This window comes from Phoca vitulina, unplaced genomic scaffold, assembly GCF_004348235.1.
Source record: "Phoca vitulina isolate PV1807 unplaced genomic scaffold, GSC_HSeal_1.0 scaffold7, whole genome shotgun sequence".
Lineage (NCBI taxonomy): Eukaryota > Metazoa > Chordata > Mammalia > Carnivora > Phocidae > Phoca > Phoca vitulina.
In genome coordinates, this window is record NW_022589710.1 from 5,174,262 (window position 1) to 5,198,648 (window position 24,387).

A 24,387-nucleotide genomic window follows, 5' to 3' on the forward strand; every position below is an offset into this window, starting at 1 on the left:
AAAATAAGGAATAATTTGCCATGAAACTGAAAATGACTAGCTAAGTGAAGTTTAAATGCAGTCGTTGGTATATAATGGTAAAATTTAATATTGGACAAAAATAAATGTTCAACAAAATGAAACTCTTCTCAAATAATATTTCATAATAATTATGCATTTGCATGTGACAACTACAAATTCTATCTTCTATGAATATATTATCAAATGGTATTGTAGGGGTCTAAATATGAGAGAATATGTTAATCCCAAGAGCCCCCTTTCTTATATCACTTTACATATTACCTTACCATAAATTTTATTTCATTCAATTCAACTTCTATGTGGTTTGTATTAATGCAAGTGAATGGAATTTCTAAATCGCAGTATGTTTGTGATGCTTCATCTTAAAGTTTATTATTTAAGCTACTGTGGCAAAAAAAAAAAGAATTCCAACAACACTGTTCCAAAGAAATATAGGTAGCTCTATACTACAGAGACCATAATTATATTTTTTCCAATAACAAATAAATTAGGAAATCCATCATATCTTTCCAGATTACACTGCTTTAATATTTCTTATTGCTACTTGGAAAAAATCAATACACAGATTACCTTATAATGGATATGAAAACTTAATAAATTTAGGCGTTAGGTGGTAAGATTCTTTTTTTTTATTATGTTCTATACAATTAATGTAGGCAAATGCCATGTTCTCTACAAAAGATAGTTTTAAAAAATTGCTCCCAGATTTGGTTTCCAGCATTGTAAGCTCCTCTTAACACAGCAGTTCTCCATAAGATAACAAATTAAAACTCTGAAAAAAAAGAAAAAAAAAACAATATGAAACAATATGATGTCTTAGGAGAAAAAGCAGGTAGATTTTGGAAGGGAGTCCAAATTTTCAAGAAGGGACTGATATATGGTAAATTTCCCAAGTTATGGCTTTCTCCTGAGGGCAGACAACAAGGCATGGTTCAGGGTACTAAAACTAAGGTAGTACACCCTACCTATTTCATAAAGAACAAAACAAAACAAAAACAACAGAGGACAGGGACCAGAGCAACTGGAATAGCTAGAAAGGGAAGAAGGAGTGAATTATTTAATTATTTTTTTAATTTAAAGAAAATTTGTATTGAGAATTAATAGCGAACATCAAATTAGTTTCAGCCTTATTACATAATGATTGGATATAGGTATATATTTCCAAGTCATCACTACAATAAATTTCACTTAACATCTATCACCAAATATATTTACAAAAAATTTTTTCTTGTGATAACTTTTAAGACTTGCTCTATTACCAACTTTCATAAATGCAATACAGTATTAACTAGAGTCACCATGCTGTACATTATATCATCATCATGACTTACTTTATAACTGGAAGTTTGTAACTTTGTAACTTTTGACTACCTTCACCCATTTTGCCCACTCCCTACCCCACCTCCACTCTGGCAACTGTGAATCAATCTGTTCTTTGTATCTATGAGCTTGGTTTTTGTTTTGTTTTGTTTTTAGATTGCATTTATAAGTGGGATTATGTAAGTGAGATTTCTCTGACTTATTTCACTTAGCAAAATGCTCACAAGGTCCATCCATGTGGTTACAACTAGTAAGATTTCATTCTTTTTTATGGTTGACTAACATTCCTCTGTGTGTGTGTGTGTGTGTGTGTGTGTGTGTGTGTGTACTACATTTTCCTTATCCATTAATCCATGGATTAGGTTGCTTCTACATCTTGACCGCTAAAATAATGTGTCAATAAATATGGGGGTGCATATATCTTTTAGAGTGAGGGTTTTTTCTTTGGATAAACACTGAGAAGTAGAATTGTTGAATCATATGGTAGTTGTATTTTTAATTTTTGAGGCACCTCTTATAATGTTTTCCATAGTGGCTGAAGCAACAGTACAAACGAGTTCCCTTTTCTCCACATCCTCACCAATACTTATTATTTATTATCTTTTGATAATAGCTGTTCTAACAAATGTAAGGTGATGATTTTATTGTGATTTTGATTTGCATTTCCTCGATGATTACTGATGTTGAACTTTCATGTGCCCCTTAGCCATCTGTGTGTCTTCTTTAGAAAAACATCAGTTCAGATACTCTACCAGTCTTTAAATCTGCTTGTTGGTTAGTTGGTCAGTTTTTTGCTTTTGAATTGTATGAGATCTTTACATATTTTGAATATTACTCTCTTATCAGACACATGATTTGCAATACTTTCTCCCATTCAGTAGATTGCCTTTTCATTTTGTTGATGGTTTCCCTTGATACACAAAAGCTTTTCAGTTTGATGTGGTTCCACTTGTTTTTTATTTGCTTTTGTTGCTTTTGCTTTTGGTGTCAAATCCAAAAAATAACAGCCAAGACCAATGTCAAGGACTTTATTGCCCATGTTTCCTTCAAGGAGTTTTATGGTTTCAGTCTTATGTTCAGGTCTTTAATCCATTTTGAGTTAACTTTTATATGTGGTATAAGACAGCAATCCAATTTCATCATTTTGTATGTGGCTATCCAGTTTTCTTGCTATCATTTGCAGAGGAGCCTGTCTTTTCCCCATTGTATTTTAGGCTCCTTTGTAGTAAATTCATTGATAATATATGTGTGGGTTTACTTCTGAGCTCTATTCTGTTCTTTAATCTCTGTGTCTGTTTTTGTACAAAAACCATACTGCTTTGATTCCTATAGCTTTGTAGTATGGTTTGAAATCAGGGGGCATGAAGCCTCTAGCACTGTTCTTCTGAATCAAGATTGGATTGGCTATTTGGGGTTTTTTTTTTTTTTTGTGGTTACATACAAATTTAGGATTGTTTGTTGTATTTCTGTGAGAAATGCCATTGCAATTTCGATAGGGATTGCATTGAATCTGTAGATTGCTTTGGAAAATATGGACATTTTCTTAAGAGTAATTTTTTCAATCCATGATCATAAAATATCTTTCTACTTTGTTATCTTCAATTTTTTATCAATGTCATAGTTTTCAGTGTATGTTATCTTTGTAACAATACAGACCATCATTCTATTTTTTAATGCATTGTAATGTTTCCTATTAATAAGGAAATCAAATCTTTCATACAGAATGTAATGATACACATTAGATTTATTCCTACCATTTTTATATATGTTTAAAAGTTTTAACTTGCATTATTTTGTTTTTTTTTTTAAGTTATGGTTTGATCAAATTCTAATTGTTCTATTTCCTCTTTTTTTGAAGTCCCTTATTCTAATGTTATGTTCTTCGCCTTCTCTTGCATTGCTCTCATTAATAAAGCATATGTTCCTATATTATAATAGAAAAAGAATATCCTATTTTCCCCACTATTCCATGACTTTCACTAATTCCCATCCAGAGGGAGAACTCAGTACATCCATTCAATTCTCTCTTGGCCTCTTTGGGACCAGGGAAAATGGTGACTTTCAGGAAAGCCTCTGTCAACCTTAGCTCACAGCTTCAAAGATCTCTATAGTCCAACGTCTTCCCAGTATCTTCATCTTTCTGGTCTTTTCTCCTGTCCTCTCTGACACTTTATTATCTGACCCAGTGCAGAGGAGAGATAGCCCCATGCAATGCTCTGAGCTAGACTTAAAGACAGTCTAAGATTTCACATTCCCACAGTGATGATAAGCCTGAGAATCTGTTTGGAAGTGGGAAGGAAAATGCCACATTTTTTTCTTTCTTCCCACAATTCAGTTATTTATTTCACACACACACACAATTTGACTATATGTGATAAACCTATAGATAGATGTATATAGTGACTCAACTAAGATGGCTTTATTTTTTTAAGATTTTATTCATTTATTTGAGAGAGAGTACATGAGCAGAGGGGAGGGTCAGAGGGAGAAGGAGAAGCAGACTCCCCACTGAGTAGGGGAGCCTGACACGGGGCTAGATCCCAGGACCATGGGATCCTGACCTGAGCTGAAGGCAGATGCTTAACCAACTGAGCCACCCAGGCGTCCCTCAACTAAGATTGCTTTTAATTGAAATTGAATATTAGCCATTTTGCATAAATTGACAAACTTAAATGTTCATATATGTTTAGGTTCATGTTATTCTATGGAATGCCTGGATGCACATTAGATATACCCTTTTCTACCATCATTAGCCTACATATCAATCTCTATTATTTGAGTGATATTATGCATTGAGATATGTCTTCTCTTCAAACTCATTCTGGGTTTACTATGTGAAATGAAATGTGCATTTATTTTGGTAGCCTAGGTATAATTCTTAAAACATAGTTTTTGTACCTAGGTATAATATTTTATTATTCATCTGAAACAAAGGATCATTTTAAAATGAAGTTAAATTTTCCCATGAAACAAAGTTCTGATTGGATAAGATAGCCAAGTACTCTGTATTTAAAATAAAAAGAGCCTGATTTTCTTACTACTTGAAATTGGTAATCTATATATCATATCTTTATATTTGGGGAAATCTGTTCTAATTACATGAATTTAAATTGAATCCAAATTTCAACTGTTTGAGGACTGTTTCTGAAGCATCCCTTTAATTTTACTAATAGGGAATGTAAGAAGCAAATAATAAAATTAGAGTTGTGATTCTCTTTAATATATAGAGGTAGAACAGGAGACAGATGCAAAAGTCTTATCCTTTATTTAATGGTTGAGTTAGTCCATATTTGAGTGTTCATACTTATAATTTCTACAAAGAAAAAGGCAAAAATGGCAACAGTTAGAATGTGCCAAAAAACATTATTTCTTGGAACTGCATTATATTTCACAATAGTTACAATTTAAAGGAAGAAAAGCTATTCCTAATATTGTTTCCAAAAATTAATGTACATTTTTTTAAATTGAATTTTTATTTTTAACTCCTTATTTATTAAGTAACTCTGGTGAGCAATTATGGAGAAAAACATAACATTTTTATTCTGTTCTTAAAGTATACTTATATTTTATTCTCTTCTTAAAGTCAGAGTTAGAGGGCAGATACATAAATGCCTGGTATAGGGCAATTAACTCTACTTGGGAGATTCAGTGATATCTCCACAGAGGAGACTTTTCATTTGGTGTTTAATGATACATATGAGTTTTCCAGGAAGAATTTAGGAAAGATAATTAAAGCAATTACAAGAAGAATAAAGTGCATGTGTGAAATCATAAAAAAGAGAATGTTCATGATGTTTTGAAAATGAGACATTTAGTGTGACTACAGCATATTGTGCCAAGGGTATGTAGTGGGGGCTACAACTTATATGTAGCTATTCAGATAGATGATAGGTGACTTCCTATGAAGAGATGAGGAAAAGTTCTCCTCAAGCTTCAAACACATATAAATATTTAAAAACTAATTTAAAAAATACATAGCTTGTGGACAAAGGCAGTCTCTCAACAAACTGTGTTGGGAAAACTGGACAGCAACATGCAAAAGAATGAAACTGAATCACTTTCTTATATCATACACAAAAATAAATTCAAACTGGATGAGAGACCTAAATGTGAGATAGGAAACCATCAAAATCCTAGAGAACACAGGCAGCAAACTCTTTGACCTCAGCCATAGAACTTCTTACCAGACACATCTCTGGAAGCAAGGGAAACAAAGCAAAAAAGAACTATTGGGACTTCATCAAAAATGAAAAGCTTCTGCACAGTGAGGGAAACAATCAACAAAACTAAAAAGCAACCTACAGAATAGGAAAAGATACTTGCAAATTACGTATTTGATAAGGGTTAGTAGCCAAAATCTATAAAGAACTTTTCAAACTAAAGAGAAGTCTACACTACACTAAAAGAGCTAGTGTAGTATGCTAAGTGAAATAAGTCAGTCAGAGAAAGACAAATACCATCTGATTTCACTCATATGTGGAATTCAAGAAACAAAACAGATGAACATCGGGGGAAAAAAGAGATAGAGGCAAACCATAAAAGAGACTCTTAACTATAAAGAACAAATAGGGTTGCTGGAGGCGAGATGGGTGGGGGGATGGGCTAAATGGGTGATGGGTATTAAGGAGGGCACTTGTTTTGATGAGCACTGGGTGTTATATGTAAGTGATGAATCACTAAATTCTACTTCTGAAGCTAATATTATACAATATGTTAACTAATTGAAATTTAAATAAAAACTTGAAAGAAAAAAAATACATAACCAGGTGTGAAAATAAGAAACAGGAATGGTAAAGTGTGAGTGGGGAATAGGATTAGGAAGACTGAAAGAGAGTTGAATAGAGACTGAACCTATAAGGTTATGATGCTAGTCAAACTTGGCATACCCCAGGAGCAAAGAGCTATTATTTTAAAGGTGTTAAGAGGATCCTTCCTATTGCAATTGTGCCTTGCTTCAAACTAGGAAGTATTTTTCAGTTATTCCAACCAAATAAATTAATTTAAAACTAGTTTAAAAATGGTACACAGAATCCCGGGAGTACCAGATGAACACAATTATACAGGGGTGATAAAAATGCCTTAGAACATAGAAAACAGAGATTGCATGGAAAATAACCCCTCTGAAGGTGAATTCACAGTCAAAAATTACAAACCACATAATGAAGAATAACACCATTAAGAAGAAACACTTTAGAAAAAAAATAATTCTTACATCAAGAATTAAATATAATAAAATATTTGCGAAGATAAGTATATTTAACATCCACAAGAAGAAACAACAAGGCATAGAAACCAAAAGTCAGTAAAAAAAAAAAAAAAAAGTAAAACATTGAGAGAAAAAAACAAATCTTGCTACAAAAATAGGTACAAATATTTTAGAAACCTTAATGAAATGATATAAGCAGGATACTACACGCAGGGGAAGGATTAAACCATTGGTAGATAGCTTTGGGAATCACTCAGAATGCAACACAGATAGGAAAACTATAAAAGAATAGTGAAGAGACATGGTAAATAGATTGATGGGATCTATCACACATTTATTCATTCAATAAATATTTATATTCTACGTGCCAGCCTGCATTCAAAGCACTTGAATACATCTGTGAACAAAATAGACTCCCATCATTGGGAAATTTACATTCTAGCGAGGTGTGAGAGTAAGGGCCAATTATAGTATTTGGTATGGTGTTCAGGAAAGAACTCTGAGGAATATGAAAGAAAATATTGAAAAGACTAAGGGATTTAGTCAAATAGATAGCTATTAGAGTTGTACTTCAGGAAGAAGGAAGATGTAGAGCAAATGCTCTATGTTGAGAGCATATATGGTATATTGAAAATAAGCAAGGAGGTAGGAATAGAGAGATTGTGAAAAACAGGAATAAGAGATGGGGTCCGATACCATATCCTGTAAGGAATTATAGGAATTAGAAAGGAATTCAATTTAGTATAGAGGTATCTGTGGGTCTTGAAAAGCAAAGGAATAGGATTTGAGACCAGATATATGTTAAAGGATCGTTCTAGCTGATACATTGGAAGTGGACCACTGAGGGAAGGCAAGTAGAAGTTTGGAGCCTGTTATGAGGCTATTACAGTAATTCAATTCCCAAGACAGGTGACAGTGAAAACTGGGAGAGATTATATTCAAAGAAATAATTAAGAATATTGCAGAATTAAGAAAAAAATGAATCATGAGATTGAAACAGTGTATGGAGTCATCTCTTTGCCTTTTTGTCTCTGTCTCTCTCACATACACACCTTAAAGCTAGATACATTATAGGAAAATTGGAGAAAACCAATGAAAATGAGAGCAATTAAAAGCAATCAGAATTTACCTATAAAAATGATAATTAGACCAAAGTGTATTGCTCATTAGCAAAAATAGAATTCAGAAGGCAATTGTATAATATCTTCAAAGTTTAAAATCCCTGCAGGTTCTGGTAATAGGTGATATCAGACTAAACATCTCTCTGATAGTAATTGTAAACTCTGGGCAAAATATTTTAAAACTCAACTATTTGAAGGCATTGAAGCACAACTAAATCTGGCAGAAAATGGAATTGATTTGACCTTCAAAATAAGGAAACAAAACAGGGTGAGAGCTATACTTATATGGTTCAGAGTGCAATCCTCAGTCCATATAGAGTGGGTCAGTTAAACTCAAGGAGAAAATTCCAGATTTTAGGCTTAAAGTGTCAGAAGAAAGAATTTGGGGCTGCCAGAAGACTGGAAATTGAGGAAAATACTCAGGAAAATAGTTCAGGGAATAGAGGTCCAAAATTGGACTATAAACCCCTCAAATTCTTGACTGATTTTTGAAATAGGAATGCAGGGGGCTCCAAGGAGCACTGTGGAAAGCAATTGAAAATCTACAGGATTAAAAGCTAAGCAGAAATTTCAGCTCCAATTTTACTCTAAATGAAGACAATAATAATTCTACATTATTGTTTAGAGTTGGACTTATTTAGTATATTTCCTAGAAACAGTATTCTCAAACAGATGCATCAAGAAAGAACCCCTGGATGGGGATGAAAAAAAATATGAAAACATAAAATTCATAAGGCATTTTAGTCAAATATTTTACATGAAGCAAATATATAAACTCACAGTAGTCTACCATATATTACAAGCTCCTGCCCAATTTTTTAAATCTAGTTAACAAAATGCACTTTCCCTGCCTATAAGCCCTAATAACCCAGTTCTGTCTCCCTCTTCTGCAAATTCATACCTCTACCTTCTCTTCAAAATTCTGTACTTTTAAAATTCTGCCACATAAAAATCTTATCAATTTCCTATAAAACCTCATGGTGAAATGTTTTCATTTTCTCTGGAAAAATGTACAGCTACAAAATTTTGGTGTTAAATTTATAATTTATCTTTTTCTTTCATGTTTCTTTTGCTGTATTTGTCCATACTGGTATATAGGCATATATTAGTAATTAATGCCTATAAGAGATTTAATTTATCATAATATAGAAACATAGTAAATTATATTAGGCTCTCCAATGCTGTGAGAGTCTTATTGTCATAAAAATCACAAAAGTTAGAAGAAGAGATACCAGTTATCTTTTTTGCTGACTTTTACTTTTACACTTTTTAAAATATTTTTATTTATTTATTTGACAGAGAGAGAGAGAGCACGAGCACAAGCAGGGATAGTGGCAGGCAGAGGGAGAGGGAGAAGCAAGCTCCCTGCTGAGCAAGGAGCCCGACGGGGCTCAATCCCAGAACTGGATCATGACCTGAGCCGAAGGCAGATGCTTCACTGACTGAGTCACCCAGGCACCCCATTTACATATATTTTTTTTTGTATTGAGATATAATTGACAGATAACATTATCTTAGTTTCAGATGCACAGCATGCTGATGTATTATTTGTATACACTGTGCAATGATCACCACAATAATAAGCCTAGTTCACATCTATACATAGTTGCAAATTTTATTTATTCTGATAACTTTTAAGATCTACTTTCCTAGCAACTTTTAAATAGATAATACAGTATTATAAATAATAGTTACCATGCTGTACACTATATCACCATGACTTATTTTATAACTAGAAGCTTGTAATATTTTCATATCTTTCACTCATTATACCTTTCTCTACAACCCCTGCAACCACCAGTCTGTTCTCTGTATCTGAGCTTTTTTTTTTTTTTAGATACCACATATAAGTAAGATCAAACTGCATTTCTCTTTCTCTGTGTGACTTATTTCACTTAGTAAAATGCCTACAAGCTCCATCCACGTATTCACAAATGGCAGGATACTGTTTTATTATGGCTGAATAATATATAGAATTTGGATTTCTTTCTTTCTTTTTCTTACCCTAATTGCTCTAAGTAGGATTTCTAGTACTATGTACAATAGAAGTGGTGAGAGTGGGCAACCTTATCTTGATGATTTCAGAGGAAAAGCTTTTAGATTTTCACCTTTGATTATGATGCTAGCTATGGGCTTGTTATATATGGACTTAACTATGTAGAGGCAATTTCTTCCATTCCTAGTTTTTTGAGGGATTTTTTTTTTTTTTAATCATGAACTGGTATTGAATTTAGTCAAATGCTTTTTCTGTATCAATTGAGAGGATCGTATGATTTTTATCCTTCATTTTGTTAATATGGTGTATCATACTGATTGATTTGCAGAGGTTGAACCATCCTTGCATCCCTGGACTAAATCCCACTTGATCCTGGTGCATGACCCTTTTAATGCATTGTTGAATTCAGTTTGCTAATATTTTTTTGAGAATTTTTGTATCTGTGTTCATCAGGGATAATAGCCTGTAATTTTCTTGTGGTATCCTTGTCTGGTTTTGGTGTCAGGATAATGCTGGCCTTGCAAAATGAGTTGAGATGTATTCCATCCTCTGCCATTTTTGGAAAAATCACCACTGAAGCCATCTCGTCCTGAACTTTCTGTTTGTTGGGGATTTCTGATTACTGATTCATTTTCCTTATTAGTAATTGGTTTGTTCAGATATCTATTTTTCATGATCCAGTCTCAGTAGGTTTTTTGGTTCTAGGAACTTACCTATTTCTTCTAGGGGTCAAGGGCATATATTGGTCATAGTAGTGTATGATCTGTATTTCTGTGGTAACAGTTAAATTTTTTCCTCATTAAGTCTAGCTAAGGATTTGTCAATTTTGTTTACCTTTTTTATTTTAATTGGCTCTAATTCCATATTATCTTTGTTATTTTCTTCTAATTTTAGGATTTTTTCTAGTTCCTTGAGGTGTAAAGTTAGGCAGTTTATTTAAAATTTTTCTTTTGTGTGAGGTAGGCATTTATCACTGTGTATTTCCCTCTTAGAACTGCTTTTGCTGCATCCCATAAGTTTTGAAATATTGTAGTTCTATTTTCACTTAGTTTTTTCTTTGATTTCTTCTTTGATCCACTGGCTGTTCAATATCATGTTGTTTAATCTCCACATAATTGTGAATTTTCCAGTTTTCTTTTTTTTTTAATTTTATTATGTTTTGTTAGTCACCATACAATACATCATTGGTTTTTGATGTGGTGATCCATGATCCATTGTTTTCATATAACACCCAGTGCTCCATGCAGTACATGCCCTCCTTAATACCCATCACCGGGCTAACCAATTCTCCCTTCCCCCTCCCCTCTAAAACCCTGTTTGTTTCTCAGAGTCCATAGTCTCTCATGGTTCATCTCTCCCTCCAATTCACCCCCCTTTTCCCTTCCTTCTCCTAATGTCCTCCATGCTATTCCTTATGTTCCACAAATAAGTGAAACCATATGATAATTGACTTCCTGTGCTTGACTTATTTCACTTAGCATAATCTCCTCCAGTCCCATCCATGTTGATGTAAAAGTTGGGTATTCATCCTTTCTGATGGCTGAGTAATATATGGACCACATCTTCTTTATCCATTCATCTGTTGAAGGGCATCTCGGCTCTTTCCACAGTTTGGCTATTGCGGACATTGCTGCTATGAACATTGGGGTGCATATGGCCCTTCTTTTCACTACATCTGTGTCTTTGGGGTAAATACCCAGGAGTGCAATTGCTGGGTCATAGGGTAGATCTATTTTTAATTTTTGGAGGCACCTCCACACTGTTTTGCAAAGTGGCTGTACCAACTTGCATTCCCACCAGCAGTGTAAGAGGGTTCCCCTTTCTCCACAACCACTCCAACATTTGTTGTTTCTTTCCCTGTCCATTTTTACCATTCTAACTGGTGTAAGGTGGTATCTCAGTGTGGTTTTGATTTGGATTTCCCTGATGGCTAATGATGATGAACACTTTTTCATGTGTCCGTTAGCCATTTGTATGTCTTCTTCAGAGAAGTGTCTTTTCATATCTTCTGCCCACTTTTGACTTGATTATTTGTTTTTTGGGTGTTGAGTTTGAGAAGTTCTTTATAGATCTTGGATACCAGCCCTTTATCTGTAGTGTCATTTGCAAATATCTTCTCCCATTCTGTGGGTTGCCTCTTTGTTTTGTTGACTGTTTCCTTTGCTGTGCAGAAGCTTTTTATCTTGATGAAGTCCCAAAAGTTCATTTTTGCTTTTGTTTCACTAGCTTTTGGAGATGTATCTTGAAAGAAGTTGCTGTGGCCGATGTCAAAGAGGTTACTGTCTATGTTCTCCTCTAGGATTTTGATGGATTCCTGTCTCACATTGAGGTCTTTCATCCACTTTGAGTTTATCTTTGTGAATGGTGTTAGAGAATGGTGGAGTTTCATTCTTCTCATGTGGCTGTCCAATTTTCCCAGCACCGTTTATTGAAGAGACTGTCTTTTTTCCGTTGCATGTTTTTTCCTGCTTTGTCAAAGTTTATTTGACTGTAGAGTTAAGGGTCCATATCTGGGTTCTCCATTCTGTTCCATTGGTCTATATGTCTGTTTTTGTGCCAGTACCATGCTGGCTTGGTGATCACAGCTTTGTAATATAGCTTGAAATCGGGCAACGTGATGTCCCCAGCTTTGTTTTTCTTTTTCAACATTTCCTTGGTGATTCGGGGTCTTTTCTGATTCCATACAAATTTCAGGATTGTTTGTTCCAGCACTTTGAAAAATGTCATTGGAATTTTGATCAGGATGGCATTGAAGGTATAGATTGCTCTGGGTAGCATAGACATTTTAACAATGTTTATTCTTCTGATCCATGAACATGGAATATTTTTCCATCTTTTTGTGTCTTCTTCAATTTCTTTCATGAGTGTTCTGTAGTTCCTAGAGTATAGATCCTTTACCTCTTTGTCGGTTTATTCCGAGGTATCTTATGGTTTTCGGTGCTATTGTAAATGGAATCGTTTCTCTAATTTCTCTTTCCACAGTTGCATTGTTAGTGTATAAGAAAGCAACTGATTTCTGTGCATTGATTTTGTATCCTGCCACATTACTGAATTGCTGGATGAGTTCTAGTAATTTGGGGGTGGAGTCTTTTGGGTTTTCCACATAAAGTATCATGTCGTCTGCGAAAAGAGTTTGACTTCTTCTTTGCCAATATGGATACATTTTATTTCTTTTTGTTGTCTGATTGCTGTTGCTAGGACTTCTAGTACTATGTTGAACAATAGTGGTGAGAGTGGGCATCCTTGACGTGTTCCTGATATTAAGGGAAAGGCTCTCAGCTTTTCCCCATTGAGGATGATATTTGCTGTGGGTTTTTCATAGATGGATTTTATGAACTTGAGGAATGTTCCCTCTATCCCTATACTCTGGAGAGTTTTAATCAGGAAAGGATGTTGTATTTTGTCAAATGCTTTTTCTGCATCAATTGAGAGGACCATATGGTTCCAGTTTTCTTCTTGGAATTAATTTCTAGTTTCATACCATTTGGTCCCAAATGATCCTGGATAGGATTTTAATCTTCTTAAATTTATTGATACTTGCTATGTGGCCTAACATATGATCTGTCCTGGAGAAAATTCCATAAGTGCTTAGGAAGAATTCTCTAGCTGTTGGATGGAATGTTCTGTATACATCTATTAGGTCTATCTGGTCTAATGTGTCACTTAATGCCAATGTGTTTTTATTCATATGCTATCTGGATGATCTACTACTTGGCAAAAGTGGGGTATTAAAGTCCCTTATTATTATTGTATTGCTGTCTACTTATTCCTTTAGGTCTGTTAATATTTGTTTTATGTATTTAGGTACTCCTCTGTTGGGTACATAAATATTTATAAATGTTATGCCCTCTTGTGGGATTGTTCCCTTTATCATTATGTAATGCCTATCTTTATCTCTGATTACAGTCTTGTTTTAAAGTCTATTTTGTCTAAGTGTAGCTACACCAGATTTGTTTCCATTTGCATAGAATATTTTTTTTTCATCCCTTCACTTTCAGTCTATGTATATCCTTATATCTGAATTTAGTCTCTTGTAGGCAGCATGTACATGGGTTGTATTTTTCTCAATTCAGTCACTGTGTCTTTTAATTTCTTAATTTAATCCCTTTACATTTAAAGTTATTACTGATAGGTATGCACATATTGCCATTTTGTTCATTTTTTTGTGGTAGTTTTATAGTTTTTTCTGTCTTGTGATTTGATGATTTTTTTTGTAGTTCTATGCTTAGATTACTTTCTCTTCTGTGTATCTACTTTGTGCTTTGTTGTTTTCATAAGGCTTACATATAACAACTTAAAATTGTAATAATCTATTTTAAGTTGGTAGTATCTTGCGTTTCAGTGAATTATAGAGCTCTACATTTCTCCTCACCTCCCCACATTTTGTTTTTATATCACAATTTATATCTTTTTTCTTGTATATCCCTGAACTGATTATTATGGTTGTAATTATTTTTACTACTTTTATCTTTACCAGTGAAATGTATACTTCCATATTTATTAATTTTTTTAAAAGATTTTATTTATTTGTCAGACAGAGTGAGAGAGCACAAGTAGGGGGAGCAGCAGGTAGACAGAGAAGCAGGCTCCCCGCTGAGCAAGGAGCCTGACATGGGGCTGGATCCCAGGACCCTGGGATCATGACCTGAACCGAAGGCAGATCCTTAACCAACTGGGCCATCCAGGCATCCCTATTTAATTATTAGCATCATTTCATTTCAGTATAAAAAGTTCCTTTAACATTTTGTAGGAGACTGGTCTAGTCATAAAAGAACTTTAGTTTTTGATTGTTGAAAAACTCTCTCTCCTTCAATTCTGAATGATGACTTTGCCAGGTAGGGTATTTTTGGTTGGAAGCTTTTTCTTTTAGTACTTTGAATATATTGTGCCCTTCCCTTTTGGCTTACAATGTTTATGCTGAAAAACCTGATAGTCTTATGGCAGTTCCTTTATACATAAGAATTTTTCTCATGATGCTTTTAAGATTTTCTCTTTAATTAAAATATCAAAAGTCAAAGACCATTTTTTTGTTTGTGTGTGAGTCTCCGGGTTCATCTTATTTGGAGCTCTCTAATGTTCATGGATCTGGATGTCCATTTCCTTCCTCCATTTAGGGATGTTTTCAGCCATTATTTCTTTGAGTAAGTTTTTTGCCCCTTTCTTTCCCTCTTCTCCTTCTGGGACCATGGTAATGAAAATTTTGGTCCATTTGATATTGTCTCATAAGTCACTTAAGCTACCTTTTTAAAAAATTCTAGTTTCTACTACATCAAAAACTAATGGTGTAATGTATGGTGATTAACATAATAAAATAAAAATTTTTTTAAAAATCTTGTTTTTTTTTGCTGCTCTGATTGGGCAAATTCCACTCTCTTGTCTTTGGGTGAGTTCACACATGACCCTTTAAGAACTATTTCTTGGGGCACCTGGGTGGCTCAGTTGGTTAAGCATCTGACTTTTGATTTTGGGTCAGGTCATGATCTCAGGGTGGTGAGGTCGAGCCCCACATTGGGCTCCATGCTGAGCAGGGAGTCTACCTGAGATTCTCTCTCATATTCTCTCTCTCTAAAATAAATAAAATCTTAAAAAAAGGACTGTTCCTCATTTTCTTATATATATATATATATTTATTTTATTCATTTGTTTGTCAGAGAACACAAGTAGGGGGAATGGCAGGCAGAGGGAGAAGCAGTCTGCCAAGCTGAGCAGGGAGCCAGCTGCCAGACTCGATCGCAGGACCTGGGGATCATGACCTGAGCCAAAGGCAGACGCCCAACCGACTGAGCCACCCAGGTGTCCTGTTTCTCATTTTGCTGTGGGCATGACCCCCATTGGCTTTCAAACATAGATGCTTTGGGGGGCTTGTCTCTTAGATACAGGTCTTTAAATTTGGGATGCCTAATGTGGGGTTCAAACACTTTGCTCCTCAGGGTGAAGTTCTGGATTTTGTGCTCCTTCCCAGTTGTGACTCACAGTGCTGGGATTTATAGTGAAATTCTATCTCTTTCCTACCTGTTGCAATGAAGGTTTTCTTTGTTTGCCAAATATATAGGAGTTACTCAGCTATCCCCTCCCTGACCAAGGCCACTTTTCCATATGTGGCTGTAGATTTTTTTTGTGTCCATGTGTCGAGTGGAAAAATCTTCCTACTTCACCATCTTGAACTAGCTTCTTTATTATGTTTAAAGCCCTGTATTAATTGATGCTAATAAGGATTAGTTTATCAACCTTGTAAGATACATGCTATTATCAGCCCCTTCTATAAATGATAAAACTGAAGATGAGAGAGGCTAAATAATTGACCTAAGCTTACAGAGAAAGATTGAAAGCCAGTACATCTAGTTCTGTAGCCTGCCATCTTCATCACTTCATACACTTTGAAATTTTCAAAATTCTTGTTTAGGAAAAAAATAAATAGGTGATGGGGATTAAGGAGTGCACATCTTATAATGAACACCGGGTGTTGTATATAAGTGTTGAATCACTAAATTGTACACCTGAAACTAATATGACATTGTATTTTAACTAACTAGAATTTAAATAAAAACTTGAAAAAGAAAAAGAAAAGGGGGGGAGCCTGGGTGGCTCAGTCAGTTAAGTGTCTGACTCCTGATTTCAGCCAGGTCATGATCTCAGGGTTCTGGGATTGAGCCCTGTGTTGGGCTCCAAGCTCAGCCACAGTCTTCTTGGGATTCTCTCACTCTCCCTCTCTCCCTTCCCCTGCTCCCACTCTCTCTCTAAAATAAAAAATAAAATCTTAAAAAAGAAACAAGCAGAGGGAAAAAATAAGAGAAAAAAATGAGGGGGGCAGATCAAGACACAGACTCTTAATTACAGAGAACAAACTGATGGTTTCCAGAGGGGAGGTGGGTTAAACAGGTAATGGTGATTAAGGAGTGCACTTGTTGTGATGGGCACAGGGTGTTATATGGAAGTGCTGAATCACTATGTTGTACACTTGAAACTAATATAACACTGTATGTTAACTAACTAGAATTAAAATAAAAGAAATTACATTATTCAAACCCCTGATTGTTGAATCTGAAGTCCAGGAAAGTTATATGACTTTACCTAGATGTTCTTGAAAAACCATTAAACTTTCTTCAATTTCTCATCTTTTTTTGCTGTTACTATGACAACAGTGTCTCTTACTCTTAGCTGTACAATAAGGAAAAGCTTGTAGGTATAAGATGAAAACTTGGGGGATGATAATTAAATTTAGTTACCATCACCAATTTTTATGTGTAGCATTATTTTGTATTTGTATACCCTTCAAAGTATTTGCCAAAATTTTAATATAAACATTTATATGTGAAAAGAACTGCATTTCAAATAAACATAACTATACTACAAGTAAGAAAAACTGAATAAGAACAATTCAAGTAACTGTGAAGAAATAACTGGACAATATGTTCTCTGGCTAAAGTCAAAAGCCACTCTAAATAAATAGTATGATCAAATTCATAGGCATTTCTCTTGCTTGCTTTTTTTTTCAGTAGCATAGAATAGCAATGCAGAAACTACTTTTTATACATTCTAAAAATGAGGAAATACGTAAATATATATGTAGTTGTGCCAGTTTTGAACTGTTGCAGAGAATCACAAATACGGAAATGAGTAAGAATTAAAAGAACACAGCAGTGTTGAACTGGAATTGGAGATATCAATGCGAATCTCGGGAAGATAGATATGTATATATGTACATGCTCTATTTGAGAGGATCTAGAAGCAATGATATATAGTAGCAGTGAGCAAATATAGTGTCCAAATACATTGGTTTTTATATACCATTCTCCAGTAAAATGACTGGGGTTTCTAGGATAGTGGCTGGCTCAAGAGCTGGGCAGGGCAAGAATAAAATGAACCTGGAATGCTTTGCTGTGCTACAAGACTTAAATAATGATAAGGACATGTTAAGAGGACACCAGGGCCAGTTTAAACAGGTTACCACTGGCCAAATATGAGATAGCTGGAGAAGCAAAATTACCAGTAATAATAATATACTGTAATTTATACAGTAAAATTAGAATCCACAAAACCATAGAAATACTAATCAATAGTGGTACAGAGATTTTTCCTAACAGAAAATCAACTAAAAATGGAGAAAGAATAATATAACTAGAGAATAACCATTTTTAAACATCATCATATTAAGAATCCTCAATGGATATAGCAATTAATGAGTAAAATTTGGAACAGTAAGAAGATATTATATAGTCTCAAAGCATCTCCCCAACAGATACTCATTAATGACAAAGAGTAAAAATAGTGTGGGCGCCTGGGTGGCTCAGTTGGTTAAGCAACTGCCTTCAGCTCAGGTCATGATCCTGGAGTCCCGGGATCAAGTCCCGCATCGGGCTCCCTGCTCAGCGAGGAGCCTGCTTCTCCCTCTGACCCTTCCCCCTCTCATGTACTCTCTCTCATTCTCGCTCTCTCAAATAAGTAAATAAATCTTTAAAAAAAAAAGTAAAAATAATGGTGATACATGGCAGGTATGACCTTAAGCAAATTATCAAATATAACTTTATGGTAATGAGACCACTGGCAGAAAGGGCTTTCTGTATGATGTCATGTGAAAAACTCAGCATCACTTCGGCATCCTTGTCAAAAGGGAATAAGCTGGATCTAATCATGAGGAAACATGAGACAGACCTAAACTGAGAACAGTTTTATAAAATACTTGGGCTGTATTCTTCAAGTAGGTCAAAGTCATGAAATACTAAGAAAGACTGAGGAAATGATTCAGAATAAAGGACACAAAAGAGAAATGACAATGTAATGTAACCCATTCTCTTATATTTTCTTTCATTGTAAAGGACATTATTGGTACAATTGGCAAAGATCTCAATGAAGTCTTTATATTGGATAATAGTACAATATCAATGTTAATTATCTGATTTTGACAATTTTATTTTGATTACATAGAATTCCTCAATTTTAGAACTACATAATGAAGTACTTAGGAATAAAAGGATGTTTTGTCTGCAACTCACTCTGACGTCTCAGAAAAGATACATATACATTTGTATTGAAGATAGAATAAAGCAAATATGTAAAATGAAAAATGAAAAGTATCTGGGAACTCTTTGTGCTATTCTTGTAATTTTTCTGTAAGGCTAAAATTATGTCAAAATTAAAAAGTAAAGTTACAATCTTAAATGATAATAAATGCTCTAATAGTAAATAATTGAATAGGTTTTGTTAAGTTTAGTAAAAACATTGAGAATGTATTATGTATACATAATAACAAGTAGAGTTCTCCAAGCATTGTTGAGACAGAAATTTATTAAGTGACACATACTGCAGTTGTGATAGAAACTCCTGTATCACATATCCAGTAAGAGATCAGACATAAGATATTTTGTCACACTTTTAAATTGCAGATACTTTAGTAGGGGTAAGTGAAAACCAAAGCACTGTAACCTAAACTTTATATATTAAGCAGGTTAATATGTGAGCTTCATATGTTAAACTTTACGTACTAAACTTTATATATTCCATTTGACATGAAATTGATATAGAAAATACAACAAAAATAAAGGTAGTTACACCTTTTCAAGTAATTTCAAACAAATATTTTCCAAATCAATAAAAATGATAAATGATATATTTTAGCACATTGACAGAATCTGTTAAAATTTAGTAATTTTTAAAAAATCAGGTATCTGCCAATTATTATAGTATCCTTTTAAATAGTTATCCATCAATTGATTTTTTCTATCCACAATAAGAACTTGAACATAGGGCACCTGGATGGCTCAGTCAGTGAAGCGTCTGCCTTCGGCTCAGGTCATGATCCCGGGGTCCTGGGATTGAGTCCGATGTCAGCCTCCCTGTGCAGCCGGGAACCTGCCTCTCCCCCTGCTTGCACTCGCATGCGCTGTTAAATAAATAAATAAAATCTTAAAGAAAAAGAACTTGAACATAAATATGTATATATTATGATATCCCACATGCAACAAAAAGGCATAGTTAGGATTGTTTTTTAATCTAATCAAAAAAGATTGTGACAAATACATGGGTAGATAGATCTACATATCATTGAATTTTGAACATGATGTACAGAGATATTTATATGTATCTATATTATATTAGCTCTATATCAATCTACCTAACTATCCAGCTAGTAATCTAATTTCTTAGTAATTCTGCCTTTTTTTTTTTGGGGGGAACACTGACACATTGTTCAATTGGAAAGTTATGAACACTTATTTCTTCATAAGAATTTTTTACAATGATTTTATAAAAGATGATCTCTTAAATAGAGCAGAAGCAAATACATGCAAACAATTATATGCAAATGTAAATATAACTGGATATACTCTTGCTTAATTTATTGAAGATGTGTTTAGGAACATAAAGACCAAGTTGTATAAAAACATGGACTGACAAGTGCTTGCCTTTAACAGCTATAAACAATCCAGATTCAAAGAACAGAGTTAACAAGCTAGGCTTTGTGACAATGATTAATTTTTGTGTGTGTGTACTGCAGCACATCTTATTTTTGTGTTATGACACATCTTGAAATTTTCATGTAATCTGTTTAAAATTATAAGTCTGATCATGGATGTGGTTCTTGCATTATTTATCTTATTACTTAAATCTAAGGCGGTGACATTTTGCAAAGGCATTTTACTTGAGGTATTAATTGCATCATTCAATAGGAACTGCTTTACATTAAAATTATTACATCTTGGGTACACCTGGGTGGCACAGTCAGTTGAGTGTCCAACTCTTGGTTTTGGTTCAGGTCATGATCTCAGGTTCATGAGAAGGAGCCACACGGGCTCTGTGCCGAGCATGGAGTCTGCTTGAGATTCTCTCTCTCCTGCTCCTCCTCCTCCCACATTCTCTCTCTCTCTCTCTCTGTCAAATAAATAAATAAAATCTTGGAAAACAGTGTGGAGGTTCCTCAAAAATTTAAAAATAGAGCTACCCTATGACCCAGCAATTGCACTACTGGGTATTTACCCCAAAGACACAGATGTAGTGAAAAGAAGGGCCATATGCACCCCAATGTTCATAGCAGCAATGTCCACAATAGCCAAACTGTGGAAAGAGCCGAGATGCCCTTCAACAGGTGAATGGATAAAGAAGATGTGGTCCATATATACAATGGAATATTACACAGCCATCAGAAAGGATGAATACGCAACTTTTACATGGGTGGGACTGGAGGAGATTATGCTAAGTGAAATAAATCAAGCACAGAAAGTCAATTATCATATGGTTTCACTTACTTGTGGAACATAAGGAATAGCATGAAGGACATTAGGAGAAGGAAGGGAAAAATGAAGGGGGGGTAGAAATTGGAGGGAGAGATGAACCATGAGAGACTATGAACTCTGAGAAACAAACAGGGTTTTAGAGGGGAGGGGGGATTGGTTAGCCTGGTGATGGGTATTCAGGAGGGCACATAGTGCATGGAGCACTGGGTGTTATACGAAAACAATGGATCATGGATCACCACTTCAAAAACTAATGATGTATGGTGACTAACATAACATAATAAAATTTTTTTAAAAATCTTTAAAAAAAAATTACTACATCTTGGTGATAGTAATTACTGACCACAGTTCAAATTTGTGCTTGATAATTTAGATTAACCAGTGTTTAATAGATTACATATAGATTAAATGATTTTATTTTTTTTTAAAGATTTTATTTATTTGACAGAGAGAGAAACACACACAGTGAGAGAGGAAACACAAGCAGGGGGAGTGGGATATGGAGAAGCAGGCTTCCTGCGAAGCAGGGAGCCCGATGCGGGGCTCGATCCCAGGATCCTGGGATCATGACCTGAGCCAAAGGCAGACGTTTAATGACTGAGCCACCCAGGCGTCCCTAGATTAAATGGTTTAATAATGTGTGATGCACAGAGATGTTTGGAACTGACTAAAAGTTTTTAAAACTTTCTGAGTGACATTGCAACTTATATAAATAATTATGTCCAGAATATTTTTACATATGTATGATTAAATTTGGTAGTTATCAGTCATAAGACTCAATTTTTAAAATCTCATTTGCCTACATAACAGATAGTTTTTGAATTGTGACATAATTGTCCAGAAGTGAAAAAAAGTTGCAACATACAGACTAAAATAGTTGAGTTGAGACTATTTCTTAATATATACTTGAAGGTGGTATATTAATAGTATATAATTACTTTATTTATGAAAATAATATTATACCAAAAATACCATTCTATTTATGTTTGCAATTAAAAATACATGTTATGGAGAATGTTCGGGGGTGGGAGGCTGGAACAATTTTGCTAATAGCCAAATAAGGTAGCGTCTTTGATACACAGTAGTCTGATATGGTCCAGTGTTTATGTGTTTGTGGCAGATGCACAAATATACACTAGGTCACACATAAAAGCATGTACTTCTTATTTCAGCTAATAATAATGTAAGTTTTCTTCAGTTTTTAAAAAATTAACAGTTGACATACAGTATTTTCAGGTGAACAACATAGTGATTTATTAATTATATATATTAGAAAATGCTTACCGTGATAAATGTAGTTACCATCTGTCACAATAAAAAGTTATTAAATAATATTGATTATATTCCCTATCCTATAATTTTTATCCCTGTGACTTATTTATAAATGGAAGTTTGTAACTCTTAATCGCCTTTACCTATTTCACACATACCCCATTTTACCCCCCTAGCAACTACCAGTTTGTTCTCTGTATTTATAGGTCTTATTCAGCTTTGTGTTTGTTTTTTAGATTCCACATATAAGTGTAAAATCATATGATGTTTTTCTCTTTCTGACTTACTGCACTCAGCATAGTACCCTCTAGGTCTATCCATGTTGTCACTAATGACAAGAATTTATTCTTTTTTTTTTTTTTTATGACTGAACAACATAACTTTGTGTATATATACCAATTCTTTATTCATCTATGAATGGATACTTGGATCACTTCCATATCTTGACTACTGTAAATAATGCTGCAAGGAACATAGGGATGCATTATCTTTTCAAATTAGTGTTTTTGTTTTCTTTGGGTAAATACCCAGAAGTGGAATAACTGGGTCATATGGTATTTCTGTTAAGTTTTTGAGGAGCTTCCATACATTTTCCTAGTGGCTGCACCAACTTACAGTCCTACCAACAGGGCACAAAATTCCCCATTTTCTCCACATCCTTTCCAGCTCTTGTTATTTTTTGTGTTTTTGACTTAGCCATTCTGATTGGTATAATAAGTTAACACATTATGGTTTTGACTTGCACTACTGATGTTGACCATTTTTCATGTGTGCTGGCTGTATGTCTTCTTTGCAAAAATGTCTACTCAGGTCTTCTACTCATTTTTAATTACTTGGGTTTTTTGGTATCTAGCTTTATGGATTTTTTTTTAAAGATTTTATTTATTTATTTGACAGAGAGAGACACAGCGAGAGAGGGAACACAAGCAGGGGGAGTGGGAGAGGGAGAAGCAGGCTTCCCGCTGAGCAGGGAGCCCGAGGTGGGGCTCCATCCCAGGACCCTGAGATCATGACCTGAGCCAAAGGCAGATGCTTAACGATTGAGCCACCCAGGCGCCCCAGCTTTGTGGATTTTTTTACATTTTTGGATATTAACCACTTATTGGATATATAACTTGCAAATAACTTCTCCCATTCACTAGGTTGCCTTTTTGTTTTGCTGATGGTTTCCTCTGCTGTGCAAAAGGTTTTTAGTTTGATGTAGCTAATTGTTTAGTTTTGCTTTTATTTCCCTTGCTAATGAGACACATCCAGAAAAGTGCTGCAAAATCTGATGCTCAAGAGATAACTGCCTGTGTTTTCTTTTAGGAGTTTTATGGTTTCAAGTTTTAAATTTAGGTACTGAACCCATTTTGAATTTATTTTTTGTGTGTGGTGTAAGAAAGTGGTCCAGGTTCATTCATTCCTTTGCATGTAGCTGCCCAACGCCATTTATTGAAAAAACTGTCTTTTTCCCATTACATATTCTTGTCTCCTTTGTAGTAGATTAATTGAACACGTAAGTGTGGGTTTATTTCTTGGCTCTCTGTTCCACTGATCTATATGTCTGTTTTTGCACCAATACCATACTGTTTCAGTTACTTAACCTTTGTAGTATAGTTTAATACCTAGGATTGTGATACCTCCAGTCTTATTCTTCTTTCTCAAAATTGCTTTTCTATCAAGGTCTTTAGTGGTCCCATACAAATTTTAGGGTTATTTGTTCTAATTCTATGAAAAATACTATTGGTATTTTGATAGGAATTGCATTCAATCTAAAGATTGCTTTGGGTAGTATGGACAGTTTAATGATATTCTTCTAATCCATGAGCATGGTATATCTTTCCATTTAATTGTGTCATCTTCAATTTCTTTCATCAATGTCTTCTTTTCAGAATACCAGGTCTGTATTGGTTAAATTTATTCCTAGGTATTTTATTATCTTTATGCAATTCTAAATGAAATTGTTTTCTTAATTTCTTTTTCTGCTAGTTCATTATATAGAAATCAGTTTCATTGCTATACACTAATATTGATTACATAACCTACAACTTTACTGAATTTTTGTATTCATTCTAATAGTTTTTTGGTGGAGTCTCTAGTATATTCTATATACAGTATCATGTCATCTGCAAATAGGGATAGTTTTATTTCTTACCAATTTTCATTCTATTTATTTTTCTTCTTTGATTGCTGCAGTTAGGACTTCCAGTACCGTCTGTTGAATAAAACTGGTAAGGGTGG

General features: G+C 34.4%; 1 long non-coding RNA gene across 2 annotated transcripts in view; it reads right to left on the minus strand.

The window, feature by feature from the left end:
- Positions 1–259: 259 nt before the first annotated feature.
- Positions 260–24,387, minus strand: part of LOC116632863 — a 223,540-nt gene continuing 199,412 nt past the window's right edge. Inside the window, exons 3-4 of one of the 2 annotated variants that reach the window (XR_004299514.1) lie at positions 19,414–19,544; positions 260–793 (exon numbers count right to left, since the gene is read on the minus strand). This is a non-coding gene — a long non-coding RNA (uncharacterized LOC116632863). Of the gene's footprint in view, positions 794–18,109; positions 19,545–24,387 lie in introns of those variants that run through there. The other variant, XR_004299513.1, reaches the window with a different exon arrangement.